A 13,462-nucleotide genomic window follows, 5' to 3' on the forward strand; every position below is an offset into this window, starting at 1 on the left:
TTCCTCCTGTTCCAGGCTTTCCTATGTCTTTTACAAGGGGATTGTTTAGCTTGAGGGAAATGTAGATCCTCCATCTTTCTTGCATTGACATGCATCCCTCAAGGAATGACGACCATATTTAATTCATAACCCCCGTTGGCTACACAAACATACAACTTCCCATCAATTAGGCAACACAGAGATGCTGTTAAAAATCAATGAGCTTATTATTAAATATATTTTCTTTTCATGTAACAATAATAGTTACTGCTTCTCCATTGTTATAGCTGTAATAGCAACTGGTTAAGCAGCTCTAAAAAAGGGGGGCTGATTGCTTTTTGATCAGCCAGTGCAATATCAGAGTATCAGAACAACATTGTCCTTGCTGTACTGCTTGACACAGATGCTGAAGGATAAAGGTGACAAAAAGTGACCAAATGGATGCTTCTTGAATAAAATCATCTAGTATGAGTGGAACACAGCAGTTACTGAATATTTACCTGATTTTCATAGCCATACACAGAGATTCATAGAAGTACAGGGCACCAAACATCCATCACACACCAGACCCATCAAAACACAGATAGGCTCATATTTGTGTTTTCACTGTGGTGTGTTTATTAGAAATTATTTGGATATTTTGACACATGCCACTACTGAGGGAGCTCCCTGCCTACAACAGAGATGTAAAGTCTGTGCCAGCTCATGGAAAGGTTAAAAAAAATTCCACACAGACACACACAAAAACCCACAGTGCACAGATTTTGGCAAGTACATCATATGCTGTCTGGCCACAGCTGATCTGAAGCGAGTCCCCTGTAATTATGGGAGAAGGTGGAACAGGTTTCCTGCTAATTGGAAAATTCTGCAAATGGCACCACTGAAGTAAATTGACAGTCGTTAGAATATTAGCAAAATGAGGGAACTGATTAGGAAAAAGCTCAGATGTGGACTTTTTTTTTTTTTTTTAAAATAGTGCCTGAATCTACCAACAAATTGATAACAAAAGCTGAACTTACCAATAACAGCTGTTATTTGACCTGGAAGCAAATATACTTCTGCATATATGCATATATCCATGCATAGGTACTACATACATATACCCACACACATGCATATAAATGTATTAAGTGCATAAACACATCCATACACATATTATTCCTGTCACACTTCTCACATTAAGACAAATACACAGAATGTTTGCTAACTTTTTAGAAAATACATATTTTCCCAAAATATTTACATGCAGTAGGGGAGAAAAGCTGCATTTAAGAATACCATCAAGAGGCATGTTCTAACGAAACTGTACTCACTTTATCCTTCAAACAAATCTTGCAAGATATTTGTTTACATCCTTAAATCTTTAAGTGATTTGTTCCTAGGGGAAGCTGGATTTCTATTGTAAATTTGTTCTTGATTGACTGCTGTTGAGAATTCTAGTAGCAACTTCTCTTCGTGTTTTAAACTGTACAGGAAGCACAAAGTGGGATTTGGCCACGACTTTGGCCATCCATCAACACTTCGGTATTTGTATTCATTATTTTTCAGTTACTAAGAGCAAGGGAAAAGCAGACGTGAGGGGAAAAATAAGACATTCTAATTAGAGACACTCCTACAAATACCATCAAATCCACCTCTCTGTAACTTCATTATGAGTCTCATTTCTTTTCCTACAATCCTCTGTTTAGTCTCAAAATAATCTCTGAGGGCCTGATCCTACCACATTGACTTTATTGGGAGCTCTAACTCTCATAATGCTAACAACTTGTTTTGACACAGAATGAGCTCTCTCTGGTCGCTGAGGCCTCTCATTTCCTATCAGCTGCACTAGTACAAAAAGATGCTCAGTTGGCCATTGGCTTTACGGGGGGAGAATGTTGCTTGATTTTTATCTTTTTTTGCTTTTAAATGAGCTTAGGTACTTACTCCCTTTCTCAGACAGAAGACCAAAAGATGCTAATATAATTTAGCCAAAGATTCCTGAAAGAAATTCCTCCAAAATCCTGTAAAATTTATTAATAAGTGAGATGCTATCAGTAGATTAGCGATATTTTTTAAACAATCCAATGGAATTATAGAATAAACATACAACTGACTATGAAATCCTATAGACAGTCTAATAAAACTTCAAGTTATCGTTTCAATAAGACCTTCCCTCGTAACAGCTACCACAGAAATTTTTATTACATCTAAACCAATGCAGACTACGCACGTTCGCTATGAATTTGAGATTACTTTATTCATCCCAGTGATACCATAAACCTAATAAAAACTCTAGCCTGGATGATTATATCACACTAAGAACCAAAATAACTACATAGTATTCTCCATGCCTAACACAGTCTAACCTTGAATTGATTTTAAGTATAACATTTTCAGACTTAAGAGATTTCTCTGTAATGTAGCACTTGTTCCTCTTACTTACACATTTATAACATTTTATTTCCTTCTGTGTGATTTTTATTGTAGGTTTGGTGTATCTTTTATTGTACTTCACTATTTGGGGGGGATGTTCTTATTACTATATCTTATTCAGTAACAGAAATATTTATACCTAACATACAATTTTACTTAGAAGAATAAAGAACACAAACTGAACTTTAACAAAGAATGAGGGTTTATAGGCCAGATCCTTAGTTAATTTAAACAAGCATGTGTTTGTGGGCATGGGAGAACCTCAGCTGTACCTCCACATCAGACACGATGGCTTCATAGAGCAATTTCAACAGAATAATATTAGCTTTATATCCTGTTAAAAATCTACAGGACTTGCATAGCATGATTTTTTTCTGTATATTTTTGGTTGATCTGATTAGCAGACAGCCTACTGTTTGTATTTCAAGTATCCACATTTATTTTCACATATTTATTTAAACAAATCAGGGAGTCAAAATAATGCCAGATCTAGTCTCTTCATAGTGGTCCCTAGATGCCAAGAATACACAGCAATTCCCAGTCCTCATGCTATTTTGGCCACTTCAGCATCTAATATCCTGCCCCAAAGCCAATTCAAATCAATGGACTGATTCTTATCAGCTGCTATGGATTTTGGATCATGTGTTTTGGTGCCAAAATTCAGCTAAATATTTTCTACAGGAGCAGATCTGCATGCTCACAGAGGTAGCTTGAAAACCCACATAGAGCAGCATGCAAAATGGAAGCAGATAGGGTTCATTTTTAAAAAATACTAAGAGAGAAAGGACATTAATAAAAAGGTATTATGGTTCAGTACATTATTTTCCTTCCTCTTGCTGTAGATGTTGAATGTACTGTCCCAGTTTTCAGCCCCCTCAGAAGGAATTCTCCATAGGTTCAAGAGATACAAAGAACTTCAAGACATTTGCCATCAGTCCTAAGAGTAGGTGGGCTTTGACAGCTTTTATAGGAGTAACTAGACTCCACTACACACAAACCAGGTTTTTCTCTCCCACTTTTCCAGGGTTTTTTCAAGTTTTTGCTTCATTTTCCATTTTTGGTGTGCTCCATTTCCTAGTTTTCATTCATCCCGACAATTCCGCTTCATGAAAACAAAAGAAGGGAGGAGGGGGAGAAGGGAAGGGGAGGAGGAGAAATCCTATCCAAAATTTAAAAAAAAAAAAAAAAAAAAAAAAAAAAAAGTCCAACCCAGGCAGTTTGTGCCAAATACAGTTAAGGGTGGTTGGGGACAGGGGGAGGGGAAAAAAAAAAAAAAAAAAATCAAGTCACTTTCAATCAAGTGTCACACCTTTAAATAGTGGTTAAATCTTTGCATTATGCAGCTCATCCCTTTTACAACATGGGGTTCCCGTAGAGAATTCCCTGTTTACACTGGGAATTCCTCCAGGAGAGCATCAATAAAGCTGAACAGATGTCAGGGTGGAATGCCAGCGGCAGTGGCTGTTGTCAGGGGTGGTGGGGAGAGAGTCAGGGAACAATAAGAGGCGGCATCTGCTGCACAAAGCCCTTGCGTGTGGGTCAGGTTTTGCCAGTGTGTTGAGATTCCACCCTCTCCTTTGTCTGGGCACATTGCCTCTCTTGTTCCTGGATGACAGGGGTTGACACATGTCACCCAACCCTATCAGAAAGGCTATTTGTTTGGCTCTTGCATATGCACCAGTGTTTTTGACCTCCTCTGCTTGGAATACATTGAACAACCCTGGAAGGGGGAGGCGGGGAAACCTGGGGGGGGGCAGGGAACAACAACAAAAAAAACACAACAAAAAACCCAACCTCACAGGTCCTCCCTGTTACACAATTTCATTATGCACTTTGTGTCCAAAGTGAGGATGGAGATGCCCTTCTTTTAATTAAAAGCGTGATTGATGAAACTTAACTCACAGGAAAACCCAGGATTTTAAGTACTTCTTAAAGATAAGTCCGCACAAATACTTGAATCAAATTTTGTTTTATAATGAATGTATAAAAAAATGAAAGTTATCAGCCTATAAAGAAAAAAAAAAAAATCGACCTAAGATTCGGGAGCAAATTACAATATTCAGCCAAAGGACCTGAGCTCCAGTTTGACTGCAAATTTCACCACAACCTTAACTAAAGGCTTACAATAATACAGACTTGTGAAACTCCGTGCCAGAGCTTATACAGGATTTGAACCTCGACATGACTTTGTATTCGGATCTTCTGATGGCTTATATGATAAAAAAAATTAGAGAATTAAACAGTAGTGTAAAAGCAAAAAATATTACATAAATAAGGAGAGCTCTTACTAGCGCTAAATATGAAAACAGGAGGTTGTTGTACGGTAGACAAGCAGTTTGCATAATGGGGTCCCTTCCCCCAAAACTGGTTAATTGTGTACATTTGAAGATCCACAAATAGGATTCTGCCAAAGCCTAGGTACTTACTCTTCAGAAATAATAACAAGAAAATAAGGATAATTTGGTTACCTTTTCCCCTTTACAAAGAACAACTTGTTATTGTACTACCCTTCCCCTCAACTAATATTTCAAAGAATTATTTTAAAATAATCTCTGCTAAAATTAAAAGCTGCCCAAAACAATGTTTACTGTTTTGATTGCCTTTAAAACTCAAATTTCCCTCAAAATAATAAAATACAATTCATGAATAAAAATCGATTATTTTTAAGAAGTGCAGTAAGTCTTCACTGAGAAGTAAACCCTAAGAAGTAATACTTGGTTTTAATTTTAAATTGTCAGGTTAGGAGCTGCAAACAAAGCCTGAAGGCCAGCTTCTCAGCTGACGGAATGCACTCCATTACTGCTATGAAGATCTGCCACTTATGGTCCAAACGGGAACGCTGCAGGCCGTGAAACCAGTTGCAATAAGGTACAGTGCAACAGTGAATGTCGGATAGTCGAGGTTTTTAGCTAAAATGAAATGGTTTGAGCTGAGATTTTCACATCATCTTTTGTCTCCTACTAATATCCTAGCTGTGAAAGGGAGATTTTTTAGAAAACAGAATCTCGAGTTACAGGGAAGGAAAGCCTGATCTTTCATCCGAAGGGATTTAGAGATACGTTACAGGCTGGCACTCTGCAACTGTGCAGTCAAACCTTTGAACTTTCTTCTCTCCAAATTTCTTCATTATTTTCAGAAGTTCAAAAAAGAAATGCACGCATGCAGAGTTTAGAATTTCTCTCTGACTAAATGCTTAGTTTTCTATGCACATTCTTTTCAAAAAAGAAATCCCACTTTTTTATCTTTATATGCTTCAGAGGTTCAGTGTTTGGGGTGGGGTTTTTTTCCCCCCATTTGACAATTAGAAATTATTTTTGGCTGCTATGTAGCTAGCAAAGGTTAATTGGTCTTGCTGCTGTAAAATACTGAATTCTGATCACTTGATTAATGAGGTGTCAGAAGCCACAAGTAACCAACACTTTTTTGAAGGAAAAACACTGAAATAAAATGTACTTTTAAAGATTTAATGTTTCTCCCACTCCTCTTCCGACCATAGAAAAGTCAGCTGTTTCAAAAGCAGTTTTAGTTTTCAGCATGGTCAGAAAAAAATAGAATTAAAACCAAAAATCACTACTGCAAATCAAGTAAGCTTAGAGAGAGAACCCACAAAAATTTTTTGTGGGGTGTAACCCCTTTAATCTCTGAGACCATGAAATGAGAAATTCTTGGGGCCAGGTCTCTGGCTGGCACAAAAGAGTGAAGCAATGCAGTCTTACATGAGCTGCGAGTTGGACCAATCAAGCGTGCAGCACACACTTCCTAAATTCCCTACCTGTTTCCTTCACTTCTATTTCTATCATCAATAACAGCATAGAATACATATATTTGGATGAATCCTCAGCTAAAAATCTTTCTTTGGGGAATTTAAATAGACTCCGCGCAATTTTCAGGAACATAAGTTTCACGTATATTTGTCTTATGTCTGCAATGAAAAAAAAATGTGGTAAATAGTATTATGCTCCCATTTGACTCCACTCAGGAGCAAACTGATCTTTCTCTATTTGTGGTATAGATGCACTTTGTCACAATAAACCACTGTATATTATGTTTATATATGTCCTTCAGGCATGTCACAACAGTTTGGCATTCTGAGTTGCTCTACCACTGTGTACATTAAATAGTCATGTAGTTACATTAAACAGTGGGGAGTTCACACTTCACAACCACTCAGTGTTTTAAAACAGATGTGGGCTGTCTGCTGTCAGACTGTAATAGAAAGACTTAGGAGGATCTTGGTGGGAATTTAACCTCCAGATGATTGAACGCTCCCCAGTCTCTTTCCACTAGAGCTCCCCTCCTCCTGGTACCCCAATTTTGAAGGAGGAGGATGTAAATAAATATATAACTGGGACCTACAACTTTGGTACTACCGAGAGCAGAGCCGGGGAAGGAGGGGGGAGAAGGGGCGATTCAGAATTCGGAGTACTTTGTGGCTCAGAATATTTTTGAGTGGGGTGGGCTAGAAAGAGTACCCAGGGATTTACTGACAGGAGAATTTTTGACAGTTGATGGACAGATGAATTCCGTCATGGAAGCGTTAGTCGAAAGCGGCAAGGCCAGATGGAAACTCACAGCTTGTCTTTAATATTAATTTTCTCCCCCCCCTCCTCTTCTTTTTTTTCTTTTGCAGGAGATCAGAATTCCCTAATTCCCTAAAATGTTTCAATGCATCTTGAGGTATTATTTTTCCAATGCCTTTACCCACCTACTCTTAATAAGAAGTGCTCCTTTGTGTTAATGTTATTTTTTTCTCTTTCCTCTCTCCTTATTCCCCTGCCCCCCCAAGAGTCAAAAGAAATCAAGGAGAAAGAAAAAAAATAAATCAGTATAGCTACACAGCTGTTAAAAAGTCTGCCTCAGTTAAAATACACATAGATGAGTAATATCTTAACCTTGTACAATATTTTAAAGCTACAGATGAATCTGGTATACTTAGTGAGTTTTAGCTGCAAAGAAAGAGAACCAAATAAACACCTGAAAGAAATGAACAATCAGGAAGGAAGCCCTAATGACATCATCTATTTTTTAATAGAGGAAAAAGCCACAGAAGCAGGAGTGCAACTGTATGTCACCTTCCAGAGAAGATTTTTCAGCAGTTGCGCAGAAAGAAGTCTCTTTTGATTACAAAAATTTGATACAGCAGAGAATCAAATATCAGCCAACAAAATTCACACATTTCTAGATTTTTCTTCCATATATATTCACAAGCTTGGCTGTCAGAACACCTCTCAAAATGAAAATCAACTCCCAACATCCCACACTGGCCCTTCAAAAAAAAAAAAAAAAAAAAAAAATCTTTTAACAGCTTCATTTCCCCAATATATACTTGTGAAACTGATGTAAATAGACAATGATGGTTATACTGAAAAAATTTATGCCACCATCCTCCTTTTCAAAAGTCCTATATTCAGTTGGGAATAAACCATATGGTTCTATCATAATTCAGCATGTAGGATTCTATGGATATTTACTCAGTAGAATTCCAAGAGGGAAGCAATAAATATTTTTTCCAGTTACTCTAGTGAATTAAATAACATAGATGCAAAATTAGAAGATATGTATACAGAAGCGTCAAAAGACCTGTAGAAAGGATCTCCTTCTCCAGAAAACTCACTGGACTAATCTTAAATGTTCCTAACAAAAGGATGCTCATTCTAGCTTTGCAATCTCAGTGAGCAAGTTCAGAGATATTCTCTGGGAACAGTGCTGCTCCAATCTAGCTGCATATTAATAGGCTTGAAGATTATTATTTCACATTGAAATTAGAACATATGCACATCTTGTATATTTGTTTTCTTCTCAATCTTGGTTATGTGCAAACATTTGCAATGTAAGATGATTGATGTGCAGTGTGATGCCCTTTTGTAATTGCAGTAATTAAACATTTGGCCAAACTGCTAAAATCAGGGGTATATGATGGAACTCTAGTTTGGGGGAAGAACAAAACACCACTTCACTGCTGCAGGCACACTCATTTCCAGAGATCTGTTTGAAGCAGTACTCAAACAGAAGTAATTGTTTGCACAGAACTTCAACTTCAGCAGAGGTTCCCTGTAACCGGAATTGCAATTTGCACATTACAATCCAAAATTTGGGAAATGTGCAAGGATCACACACAGATGACGCAAGAAATAATTATTCAAATGTAATGTAAGCACCATGCCTAGTTAAAGCATTCTTGCACATATGAGCTATGATTGTTTCATCATGCACACAATATCTTTGCATTTTTGCTAGACTGAGACCCCTCCTCATAAGAACAGTTACATTTACTTGCTGCTTCACTCCAGCGTGATTCTGCCCTCTCTGACAACAGATTCCAAATCCAAGAGTTGCAAACCTTCACAAACTTACACTGTGAATTTGAGTTTAAGGGAACAAAACAAGCTGGAAAGAAAACACAACAATCTAAACTGGATCTGAACCAAAGAGTAGCTCAGACTGTAATATCACATCCCAACGCCCATGGACTGTGAATCTGGAAATGAATCCAAACCTTGTGGCTCAGACACATCCTTATCCACAGCTGCAGTTTTCACATAGTTTTGACACAAAAACAGCAACATTAGCCACCCACGCAGGTCAGGAAGTCCTCTCAACCTTATTAGCAAATCTGGTCCTATTTTGAGTCTGGAAATGTACCATCTTCCTTCTCCAGTCATCACCCTATCAATCGCCCCAACTTACACAAACTTTTAAGATTTAAAGATTTTTGCCTGTACCGTAACATGAAGGTTGTGAATTTTGTCCTTCCTCCATTGTTAATAGAGTACAACTGCCAAGAACCTTAATTAGAGATGAGTCCCGCTGTGTTACAACACTTATCCTGTGGGCAACAATCTCACAGATCTATTTAATCAGTAAACTGGGATATCCCTACAAACAAGGTACCACCAAACCAATGGACGATCCCTAGTTAAATGGGAATCTCATCACATACTGTCCTTCAACAAGAGACATCTCAGATCGACAACTGCCCAAGCTAAAGCAGTTCATTTTAAGCATGCATGCAAAGATCTGCAATTGTAAAACTGAGACCAATTTTGTCACAGTCAGAATTGCACATGTCTTGGATAACAGAGCAAGGATCTCAGCTGTGGAAACATTTCTGATTCTGGTCAATGATATAACCTTTCAGTTGCTGATCTAGATACCATTCAGTGTTAACAGATCATCCTAAATTAAAAGACTGCTTCTTAACAAACCACTGCTTCTTTGTCAGCAAAGGATTTTTTTAATCATAAAATGGGTGATTAAGAAAAGGTGTCTGACCCATCTTCAGCACGGGATACGGTCTGTGGAAAAAGAGAATGAATCAGGAATTATTCCCCTAGAGCACGGCTATTAGATGGGTAACATAACCAAACCTTCATCACCCCTGGTGCAGTGGGCATAACAAGGCAGAACAGAATCATCAAGCACTGGGAGATGGCCGAGGGGGGGATTCCCAGAAGAGGTGCAGCAAAGAATCTTCCCCTAAATAGGCCATCTGATCACATAAGGATCAGCAACCAAGTCAGCACTTTGTTCAGATTTCAGCTTAAACTGCTGGTTAAGTCACATAGACATAGACAGCTTCATGGAGTCTGTATGTAGCTAAACCTCTCATCCTGTGGACCGCAGCGATAACTCTTTGCATAGCAAAGGCAAATTAAGCTGAACACAATCAGTGTACGCAGGGCTCTGGGGTAAAAGCCTCACAGTTGCACAAGTTTTCAGGGACAGTATGCACATACCATGTTTTGTTTTAGGGGAGGGGATTCAGTCCTGTTATGCTGCCATTTTGAATTCTTCCCATGGGTGCAAAGGACAGTGCATCAAATTGCTGTGCTTCATCACAGAGATGGCTGCATTTCAGTACTGCTGTACATACAGGACTTGAAAGATGACTTTGCAATTAAGAGGTGTTATATACAGCAACAAACATCATTAACGTACATTTCTTCCCTTGAAGGATCCCAAATTGTTTTTAAACTTCAACGATTTTAAGTTTAAATCAACCCTCCTCATGAAAACGTACCAAAATAATTTGTTTGCATGGAAGAAAGAAAAATCCCTAAATCCCTATTATCTTTTCCAGTGACAACATCTAAACTGAACTTTCAGGTCTTAGGCTTTAAGGACCAGTAAAAGAATCTGGACAGAGAGCTAGTGACAGACAAAAGGAGGGCAGACAAAAACCCAAACCATTAATTCTGATCCTCACAGTATGTAAATTCCAAAGCAATACACCCAAACAAGTACAAATCTTCTGCATGTAATCCTTCAAGAGCACAAGGTATGCAGCTGCACAGACCTTGTACCTAATTCCATCACTGGTCGTAGCCACATGGCAGTGGCTACACCCGAGCCTTTCTCTCCCAGGCATGGGACAGAGCTTAGCCCCAGGCTAGTCATTGCCTTCCTACTCCCGAGAGTTTCCCACAGACAATGGCGAGGCAATCAGAACTGTCCAAATGGCAAAACACAGCCTGCACCAACAAGGACCAAGAAACAGCTCAGTCCTCATCTCACACCAGTATTTCGTCTCACCTTTCTCCATCATCATAGCTCAGTTCCCACAGCTTCCCCAATGGCTGCCCACCCTCTGAAGTTATCCCTTTGCACACTGCAGCGTGAATCAGAAGGTAGATTTTTTCCAAGCCTATTCTATTTTCAAAGACTATTTCTATTTCCTTTTTATTTTATTTTTAAATAAATTGCTGCTTCTCTTTTTTCTCAATCCCCTTTCTTTGACCTGTATTCATGCGCCCTATACAGGGCGCAGACATTGCAAGCAGAGATTGAAAGTCAGTTTTCTGTCTGCCCAGCATTAACATTGGTATTCATCAGGTGATTTTTCGGTGGAGGTGGGAAGGGTTTGGTGCTCTCCTGAGGACTTATTTTTGCCCTCACATTAATACCACGTGACAGCTCTTGCCTGCCTGCTTGCTGTCCTCCTCCCTAGAGCTGGCTGCATTTCAACAGGCTTGTGTCTCTCTTGCAAAACACTTTTGGGATGACACATGCCAAATACTATAAGCTATACATTATTATTATTATTATTATTAGATGTGGTTATATATTATTAGCAACAGGAACGTGTCTTCAGATGCAGTCTTTCGAAGCATTTGGTAAACAGTCACTAAATATCAACCCTCTACATCTCTGCGAGGTAAACGAGAACATTTCCCTCCAGACCCTGTTGTGGTTGTTAGTGGAAAGCACTGATTTTCTTCTTCATTTTGTTGGTTACCTTATAGAAAACCAGGTCTCTCAACTCCTGTTCTCTGACTGTCACCACCTCTGTAGTAAAGAAAAGGTCCTGTGAAGCAGTAAGAGCTCAAAACTCCTTCAGGAGCTCCTTGACTCCTGGAGTCAAGGTCATTGTTCACTGCTGCACTGAGCAAGCAGTAAAAAAAAGTTAAGTTCAGGCATAAGCCGAGGCAAGCAAACACAAGGTGATTGCCCATCACCAAATTACTGACAGAACCATCATTAGAAATAGATATTTACTTGAAGAAGGAGGGAATAGGAACAATGAGAAAGCAATTGACTTCGGGTCACAAAATATTCTCTTAATTGTGCTGTAACACACTCTGCTTTTGGTTTCAGGCCCTGTAGCATTATCTTACTTTTCTCTTTTTTTAATAACCGTGAATTGATATTTTAATGTATCTACCCACAAACCTTGATGAAAATGTGCTCTCTGTAATGGTGATATTTACAGTGCAGTCAGTCAGCTATTCTGTCAAAAGCTTCAGTTTGCTCACTAAATCCTGCCCTAGTCAACAGCAGATCAGCAACCATTGTTTACAGACTTCTCATCAGTTAACTTGCCCTTTTTTTTAATTCTGCAAATCAAAAAAATCTAGTCCTATTTTCTGCCTGGTTTTATGTTCTGCTTTGTTGGGCTGCTTTTTTTTGTTTGTTTTTTTTTTAAATGATGTTTCTATACTGCAAGATCATCTCATCAACCCCAGCCTCAGAGTTTGAGGGGCTTTAAACATTTATTTTACATCTTCTGACATCTCTGCCTTGCATTTATATAGGGTTTGTCATTCATAATCTTCTAAGACTGCTTTCTCCTATGTTATTTCCATCTGGTCCAAAGTTTTAATCCAGGATGTAGGAACAGACCCATACCCTAACACCTTAAACCCTCAGGCCTGGGTCATTGATAAATAGTAGTTGGCCATAATGTCCTTTCCAAGTCCTGGGACAGGACCATTCTGGATACCCAAAGACTCTGAACACAAGTTAGTGGGAGAAGATCCTGATTCCCATGTTATTAATGCAGAAAACTATGTCTAGAAAGGCACTGACCAAGTTAGTCCTGTTGAAGTGCTGTAACAAGGACTTCTCCCTTTCTAATCTCACTTCTAACTTCACACAAGCCAGCAATCAATCTCTTCGATGACAATGCCCCCAGATATTTGGGAGAGGTCAGATCAAAATCCCAATCTCTTTGTGTATTTTTTTAAACTGAAGTAAATAAACAAATTATGTCTAATAATTGTATTAACATTCCTTAGCTATAATAAGGAGGTTGTGGAAAAGGGTGGGGGGAGAGCAAAGAAGAGAAACTTGAGAGTTCACATGAGAAAGGAGCAGTAAGAGGCTAGCTTCAAAATTAGGAGTCCTGTGCCAAATGCATTACAAAGAATCCACAGATGCATGCATTACAGAAAGCTGAAATCTAGAGTATGATAAGCCAGATGTCTGGGCATGCAGTAAGTGGTTAAGGAACTAATATTACCTACAGTTATGGCTAACCATCTGCAGTTCCTAGGTATATAAAGATGCTTACTGTTAAATATCAACAGGTTGTACTTCCCAGCCTGTGATAAAAGATTCCACATGCAAACGTCTGATCTAACTATCAGAAATTTCCCATTCCTACCTCCTGCTGCAATCCTCTCTGCTTCCAGGGCAGCAAAGTTTCACAAAACCCCTTTGCTAGGGAAGCACATCTTATTTTTCTATGTGTAAACAGTTCACAGATAAGATGCAATAAGATGATCTTCAAAAACGTCCGGCATACTGCTTGCTTTTTGCAGTATCTGTTGCTGCACATCCTGTAGGTTTC

The 13,462-nt window shown here is 38.7% G+C and overlaps 1 protein-coding gene across 3 annotated transcripts in view; it reads right to left on the reverse strand.

The window, feature by feature from the left end:
• Positions 1-13,462, reverse strand: part of EBF2 (EBF transcription factor 2) — a 148,180-nt gene that overhangs the window by 60,045 nt on the left and 74,673 nt on the right. The gene's annotated exons all lie outside the window — the stretch shown is intronic.

This window comes from Aquila chrysaetos, chromosome 13, assembly GCF_900496995.4.
Source record: "Aquila chrysaetos chrysaetos chromosome 13, bAquChr1.4, whole genome shotgun sequence".
In the NCBI taxonomy this organism is placed as follows: domain Eukaryota; kingdom Metazoa; phylum Chordata; class Aves; order Accipitriformes; family Accipitridae; genus Aquila; species Aquila chrysaetos.